At 42.2% G+C, this 8766-nt stretch overlaps 1 protein-coding gene across 2 annotated transcripts in view; it reads left to right on the forward strand.

The window, feature by feature from the left end:
- The first annotated feature begins 398 nt into the window (after nt 1-398).
- LOC307227711 (tetraspanin-18B-like) overlaps nt 399-8766 on the forward strand; it is a 17801-nt gene continuing 9433 nt past the window's right edge. For both annotated transcript variants that reach the window (XM_079997125.1, XM_079997126.1), the window contains exons 1-2: nt 399-490; nt 6283-6360. The gene's annotated coding sequence lies outside the window, so the exon portion shown is untranslated. The remainder of the gene's footprint in view (nt 491-6282; nt 6361-8766) is intronic.

Here is an 8766-nt window from a genome sequence, read left to right on the forward strand (position 1 = left end):
CTGGTGTTTTAGGGGAAGCGATGGAGGCAGTGAAGGTCTCCCATCCCCTACCGCCCGACGCCGACGATGAACGAGGCCCCGCTGGCCGCCAGTCTTGTGTCTTCTTGGGCGAACAAAGCGGGAGGAGGTGAGATACACTTGTAGCTCCGGTGTGACTGTGATTCGGCGACACAGACTCCGCCCCGCCCCAACTCCCCCCCCCCCCCACCCCCACCCCGCACCGCCAGGTCGCGCGGGGCGTGCGTGTGGAGCGGACCCGCTCCAAAGGCGTAAGAGCGCGTTTCGTTTTGACCCATTCGTTCCTCGCTGCCCACCGGGAGCTGGCGGACAACGTCGGGAGGGAACGAACGAAACCCGACGTGGTAGAGCGCCACACATGCCGTCGGATTTTTGAGTTATTTTCGGAATATACGGGATGATATCTTCTTCGATTTTGTTGTTTTGATTGCGGGGGAACGAAGATCCTTCTCTATCGGGGAACAGGACTGTGGTAAGTTGCTCAATTTACTGTCAAGGAAAATGCGTGGGAACTCTTGCATAATGTAGTGGGATTACATTTATACACTTTTAAAACGTCATTTCGGATTTTACGTGTTTGACAAATTGCCTCCGAACTTTAAACTACACACGAGGTTTCTGTATTGACGTTCGTATTATTATTATAATAATTATTATTATTATTGTTACTATTGTCATTATTATCATAATCATTATCATTATTGTAAGTATTATTATTATTATTATTATTATTATTAATAATCATAATAATAATAATAATAATAATAATAATAACAATTACAGTATGAATCCCATTATTTCAGTTCATTCATTGTCTAACATTATGGCAATGTTATTCACCTTTGAAAATCGTCTTTTCTTTCTTTAAAATTTTTTTTTCAATTCTTATCAGTTTTCACCTTTTCTCAATTGATTAGTTTTACTCAGCTGTGCCATATATTTACATACATTTGTATATGCTGTGCAGTTACCATATCTGATTACTTTTTAAATAATATTTTTTGTGATAATATTTTTGTTTTCACAATTTTCTTTTGTTTAACTGTTTTAGCAATATAACATACGGTCACTGAAGAGTATTTAACTTTATTATTTTTTTTTTTTAGCTTAGAAGAGCGTCTATTCATGGTTTAAAACAGCAGAAGTGTGTGTGTGTGTGTGTGTGTGTGTGTGTGTGTGTGTGTGTGTGTGTGTGTGTGTGTGTGTGTGTGTGTGTGTGTGTGTGTGTGTGTGTGTGTGTGGAGACTTAATAAAGAACAAATCCCTGGTTTAGAAGTTTATGTTGAGGGAAAAATCTAATTACTCATTAATGGCAGCACAGTAAGTGCTCTTCATGAATCATAGTGGTCATATATAGCATATAATCATCCATCATCATATTTCCAATTAATTCAGATTTTTTTGAGTGACATTTTTGTCGATTGAGTGCTGCACGTGACCCAGTGTTATTATTCACTAGTGACTGTAACAGTATCACTCAATACTCTATAGCTGTGATAGTAAATACTTTAACTTTCTACTAGAGGACTCGACCGGTTGTTTGAGACCCGTCAAAGGGACATCCCCGGATACAAAAATGCATTTTAAAGAATATGATAAAGTTCCAATTAAGTTTAGGTAGGCCGAGTGATTAAAAAGATGCATAATGCAGATCACCCTACTGGAAATTATTAGGATTAGCTTGGAGTCAAATATCTTTGATATCTTTGTGGCTGTCATGGCCCGGCAATTATGACAAAATCAAATATCACGATGTTTTTGACAAATAGCTCAATATCAATAATTTGACAATATTTTGGTGATAACTAAGGGTGCATTCACAAGATATTTACACCCAAGACTTTATCAGCCAGTATTATAACCAAGCTTCAGAAAACTGTATTGCTGTACTATAATTCAACATTAAACTATATCATAATGACCAAAATCCCAGATGACATCTAGCCTCATATCAAAATATTGATGTTAGATTGATATATATCACCCAGCCCTTAGTCTTTAATTTGCATTTATCTGCAGTTTTGGCTGGTGATCAGGTGCATGGTAGGTGTTGTGGAGCAGACGGCCACATGGACCACAGTCCAATCTGTCCCTTCCTCTCCCTCCAGTGCATCACAGAGGCGGCTCGGCCTATTTGTGGCTCCCAGCACGGACGCCTTGTGGCCCGTCAAAAGCCATGTGTGTGTGGGGGGGCTCGGTCCTGGAAAACAGGCAGCGCGTTGCTTGGGTCCTCTTCCTGGCAACACGGTCGTCATGGGACTTTGTGATTGAAGGAAGCACGCTGTCACTTGGCCTCGGCAGTTGTGAAAACCACACACTTTAGGCTGGGCTCTCTTGGGGGACGGACGAGCCACTGGCTAATTCAAACAACACCAGTCTACACCGAAACTGCTGTGAACGTTGTTTTTTTTTTCGGTTTGCTTTTCAGAAGTGTAACTTTCACTGATTAACTTTCTGCGAGATTGAGGACTTGAAGGTTGGGGGCAAGTTGAGTCTCGACATCTACATTTGCTTTGTGTTAGATCGGCCCCAAGGGCTTCGGGGTTTGAATTTCCTGGTCTCTAAATAAAAAACAGCCTTGTACCTCTAGGGGTGCAAAAGCTTTTTCATGGCGGCAGTACCCAGTACAATTTGTACCCAATTTGTACCATTTGTGTATAATGTACAAATTTGTCACCAGAGGGACGAAAAGAGAATGACTGTACCATAAAATGTATTGGCGCTTGGTCATCATTTCTTGTTTTCATTATATCTTTATGAAACAGATTTGCTCTGAAGGTTGATTATAATTTGAGATTTCCTGACGGTGTCTGTCTTAGAATGAGATACTTCCATGGATATTTAGCAACCGCAGATATGCTGATGCATCCTTGATTGTCTTCATTTGATTACCGCCATTACATTACGTCATTTATTTAGCGGACACTTTTGTCTCCAAAGGGACTTTTCCTTTAAGACGTCCCATTTCCACGCAGGGAGTCAAGCCTAAATGAGAACAGATAAAACCCGCGACCCACTGCCCTTTCAAAGTTGTTCTTTTTTTCCTTCCAGCTTTAAAAAGATTGGATTCATCCAAACCGAATTAGAAGGCAGATGGTCACCCCTCGCCCGGCACAAAGAGACGGACCCTTATCCTTGAAGCGTCCCCACTCTGACACCAAGGGTGCTTTGTCCGTGTCTCTCTCGTTCTTTTCGACCCCTGTTGTCCCTTCGACAGCAAAGTAGCATTTTTTTGGAATCTCATAGTCAGGTTTGCAATTGAAATGAAAAATGAGATCAATAAAAGTGTCATTGAATGGTTGAAATATGCCAAGGAGGAATCAAAAAGTTAGATCTGTGGTGGCTGTGTGTCCGTGCGTCCTCCACACACTTTACTTATTAAACCGCACCCTGGCTCACAGATGCCGTCTCCATGCGCGACCCGGCGGTGGAGTTTTAACACTGCCACCGGGCGTAAACCCCCGGTCAATATTTATTTCTCCCATTTTGGAGTTTATTGTCCAAAACCTCGACCAGATGGTCCCTATTCTGCGATGATGATGACGATGAGGATGGTGTTTCTTCTACGCCGCATGTGTGGTCCCAGTCGGTCCCCAAACCACCCCCCGTGCAAGCATGGCTGTGTGTTTATTTTGTGCTGGGTTAGATGATCTGCATGAGAGGGCATGATGGAGGACCGCCAGTAAAACCTACATCTTGCCGATACCTTTCACCGCTGATGTGCAGCCGGCGGGTTCCCCATAGATCCAGTAAAGTCTCATTTTAAACACGTGTGTTGAACTTTTCTCAGTTACAAAATCAGCCCCTGGAGATATCAGAAGCTGCTAAGGTGTTTCCTATGCTTGCGCTGTATCAGTTACAGATTTGCCGTACACACTTTCACACGATGGGAGATTTCACGTGATGGAGGCGTCCACAAATGAGACATTTAAACACCTACAGTAAGATGACCCAAAAATGAACCGCAGGAGCACGTGCAGCACTCACGTGGATGGCGTTGGGCTCTAGTGGAAGTGGGTGTCCATTTTGTTCCGTTATCTTTTTACTCCTTCTCTCTCTGGATTCTAGTTTTGTTGGGTCCTTTGGAGGACTAGCGACCGCCTTTTCTCTGGAACATTCTTCGTGTCGTCCCTTAAAGATTTCTACCTCTGTCACAAAGGTTATGTTGAGGCTGAATGAAGCAGAACGCAGCAGCTCGGCCTCTTACCGGTTCCAACAGACGACATCACATCACCCCGATCCTGGCTTCTCTCCATTGGCTCCCTGTTCGTTTCAGAGTCGATTATAAGATTTTACTGATCACTTTTAAAGCACGTCTGGGTCTGACTCCAAGCTACATAACAGAAATGTTGACCCCATATGAGCCAGTGCGCAGCCCCAGATCCTCTGTCGGGACCCGGGGCCCTTCTGGCTGTTCCAAAGTTTAGAAAGTTTAGTAAAGGTGACCCTGCCTTTTCTGTCAGGGCCCCTCGACTTTGGAACGACCTGCCTGAGGAGAGACGGCTGGCTGAGTCAGTGACTTCTTTTAAATCACTTCTCAGAACCCGTTTTTTATAGAGCTGCTATTATGTGATGTCACTCCCATCTTTTCATTTTTTAATTTTTTATTTAGGATTTTTTTATTAATTTTTAATTTTTTTTATTTTTTTTTATTTACTCATTCATTTATTCATTTTTATTAACTTATTTTTTTTATTCTCTCTTTATCGACTTTTTCAATTCAATTAATTAATAATATTCCTCTTTATTAATATTTCTTTGTGTTTTGAATTCATGATCTGAGCACTCTGCTTTTATTTCATCTGTCAAAGCATTTTGTAAACAGTGTTTTTAAAATGTGCTATATAATAAAAGCTATTATTATATTAAAGTACAAAACTATTCAGGACTTTAGTATCATGACTCACTTCTCAAGTAAACTGTCCATCTCATCTCCACTTCACCAAAATTAAAACATTTTGTCCATCTTTTCAGAACAACCTAAATGTGTATATAAATGAGAGTACCAGCTGAATGGGTGAACCAGGAGTCATGTGTCATGCTCCTTCTATTTGACCGCTCTGTTGTCCGTCAGCTGCAACACGCTTCCTTAACTCATTATATACATCCTGAATATACATAAATATCAAACAACCACCTTGTTTTTTTATTGCCTCTAGGATGACATTTTTAAATTTGTGATTCCCATCGATCCTTGCGGAAGAAGCAAAGATTTTGTCCTCGCTGTGCTCTGTATCCCTCTCTCTAGAATGTTTGGACGTGAAAATATGCATGATCAAGATCAAACTGAAAGGTCAAGTTTTGTGAATCAGACAGCAACAGAAGAACAGCGCTGTTTAGATGACGAATCCGTCCTATTAGTGTGCCTTTCGATTATTTTCCGTTACCCACTGCCATGTGCCACCGCAGCATCTCTCATCGTTCATTCATCACCCCGTCCAGTGTTTCTATAGAGACAGCCTGGCCATAAAGTCTGCTGAGGCCCATTTTATAATGCATTATCCAGAAAGAGGCGGTATGCATTTTTCAAGTCTAATGCTGAAACATAAATGCTGAGTTCTTTGGCCTCGTGGATCATAATAACTAATAACTCCAAACCATTTACTGGTTTTTGATAAAGATGAGTTTGTGAGATTGGTCTAAAAACGTATAAAAAAGTTAGGACCAGCTATCTTTACGAGATGGGAAGGGATGTTCATATCTTTTATGTAACAACTGGGGTGTGAGCAGCCTTGGGTCTAGGTAATTGGGCCCAGGATCAGAGGTGGCTGTATGCCTGTTGCTCGTCAGAGCAATCAACAAGCAACATTTAAATCACCCATCCCCTCCCACACACACAGGGGAGCCCTTGTCATGACATGTTTCCATCTCCTCCGGGCTTGTGCCACCTTCCCCACTCTCTACAATAAAGTGGTACATTTCAACACCATCAACTGTGTCGGGAGGGGCCCTGAAGCAGCTACTCGGGTGGCGTGTGGCAGGCGGAACTGCCATGTGCTTAAGTAATGCAAAAAAGGAGCCAATCTGCTCGCTGTTTTATGTTATTCTTCATACGATAGAAAAGAGCTTCTTGTCAAAGTGTCACTTTTGGCAAAGCTTTCAGTTCAGTCTTACTGAGACTACACAATTTGCCTGATAAGGCTTGAAGGGACAAATATGTTTTCTTGCCGGTCATGTTTTTTTGTGATTTAATTAAACCCTCGTTCCCCAAGTTTATCAAGTAAACACGTTAAAACCACCATTGTTCCTGTTCTTTCTTGACAGCTAATGTGAAGTACCGCAAGGCCAAAGGCTCCGAAGCAGCATCCACCCAAACACCTTGAAGTCAAGAGCTACTATCAGGTACATATATGGTACGGTGCTTTCTCCTGTTCGCTCACCCCTTTATAAAAAATCTACTTTGAATCATCAGAATCATCACATTTTATGTTTTTAATTAAAGCTGTAAGCCACTCTTATGTGGAGAAGCGGTTTTTAGCTATTCAGCTTACTTCACACTGATTGCGTATCCGCATCCAAAAGTCGCATAACTGCGTCGGATGAACTGCGTCTGAGTCAGGAAATATGTCAGGGAAATTGGTAGAGTTCGCATTTTCCAGTACACACAGAACAGAGACTAGTTTGATCAGCTCAACATATACCACGTTCCATGAGTGAGAGTTAAAACTCCCTTCATACAGTGTATGCAAAGTGCAAACAAAAATAAAAAATACGCACAATTCGCTCATATAAAAAGATTTATTGATATTTGATACTGAGTTAACTAACGTTAATAACGTAATTATTTATATACGTCAGTTATTCGCCTTATTTACTTGGTTTTAAGCCTAATTTCAATTCAAATTTTTTTTTTACTGATGTCACTTCCGTTCACAATATCGGACCAAAGCTTTTGTTGCATAAGTTGAAAAATGTGAACGTCTCGGAGCCTCCATCATACGTCGATGTTCCACACCACAGCGTGTCACAGCTTTCTGCTATAAGCAGCGCCCCCAACAGAATCAGACTCTGCATAGGAACGAATGGACTTCTGGTTTGTTCTTGTCGTTTGTCGTCTTAGGTGTGAAGTAGGCTTTAGGGAATCGAGCCAGCAATACATCCCTATTCATTAGTCACTGATTTTTACCGTGTGCTGTTTTTGACTGACGGCTTAACAACTACTTGAGCTTGCTTTGGTCCACTTTCAAAGCATAATCGTGTACAAGATGAGACTCCCGAAACTGCTTTTGTTGAGAGACGAAGGGAGTCTGAGTAGAAAAACAAAACAAACCTTGCTTAAAGCCTATTTTGAAATCAACATAGTTATTTGAGACCATTGCTTCCATGCTTCTTTTAGATGTATTTTCTTGTACTGGAAGTCAGTGGAATAGCTGCCATTATGGAGGGCTTGTGTGGAACATGGAGCTACCATGATGGAATTGCACTCCCTCAATATCAACAGCTCGTGCCCTGAGTCGTGAACTCCGATTCACTGGAGCTTTAATGGCTTTAAACAACTTTTAATCTGATTCTGACGACCAGATCCAAACTTGGCTCCACTCCGGGTCGACCTGCAGAGCTGTTGCTTCCCCCTCATTTCCCCGCGTCAGCACAGATTACAATTCCTCCCTAATGGACTGGAAGGAGGCGACCGGGGGGCGCTCGCTAAAACACAACATCTTTTCCAATGTCAAACTTAGTGTGTTAGGTGTGCGATGAAATATTTAGGCCCTAAATTTTAAATGAGGGTGGAGTAAAACCAACCCAGGGAGTACAGCCTGCCCTTACGTCACTTTTACCGGAATAAGACTGGGGGCGGGGGGTGGGGGAGGACAGGGTTTTAACTTGTCGAAAGAAAATGAGGCACAAGGAACGGCCAAACTACGAGAACTACCGATGTGTGTGTTGTGAATTGGATCAGAATTTACTTTGAGATGAAAACCATGTGCTCCACATCCCTTAACGTCCTCCACCACTTGACTTGATCAATTGGCCACGGAGGGTTGCGTCTCCTCAGCGACGGTGTGTGATAAATGAACTGTGGCAAAAGCAGCAATTAATCAGCCCTTGATCAATCCAGCTCGGAGAGTCTAGTTATTGATCGCTGTTTCCTTGCCCCGTGGTTTGCAAACCAGGCAGAAAGAAAGGTCAAAACCTAGAGCAACAGAATTCACCGAAGGAGATTTGCCTTTTTTCGTCTTGTATTTTCCGTTGTGACTCCCTCTTTTTTATCAGCAGGACTGGCTCTGGGTGTTTTAAAAAAAAGGGATTTCATGCATCAATTATCAACGGTGATGCGGTTGTTCATCGACGGATTCATGAGCCGTGAATGATAATGAATTTAGGAGAGACAGCGAGAGCGGGAGAAAGAATAAAGAACAATAAAAAAGAACTCCTGAGCTTTGTTGGGGCCATTACTTTATCACTTTTCTTTTTCTTTTTCTTTTTTTTTTTATCCACAGAATATCCAAACGGGTCTTAAAACTCGTTAGAATTGATCCGTTATTCTTATTGTTCAGACTCTGGCCTTCAGGGGTTGAAGGCACGTTCATCCCTCAAGGAGTGCTCCGTATAGTGAAGTGGTTTGCTGAAAGATCCGTACCTCTTTCAGAGATGGCGAGCACTTGGCATTTGGTTTGGCAGTGACTCACTAACTATGGTAAAAGGAGTTTGTGGTGACGATGTTCGCAAGTCCATGTTACACCGTGTGGGTGGTACGTCGGCTCAGTGGTGAGCAAAGAGCACAGCCTGCACCGCCAAAAGGCCTTT

The sequence above is a fragment of the Zeus faber genome (genome assembly GCF_960531495.2).
Source record: "Zeus faber genome assembly, chromosome: 3".
Classification (NCBI taxonomy): Eukaryota; Metazoa; Chordata; class Actinopteri; order Zeiformes; family Zeidae; genus Zeus; species Zeus faber.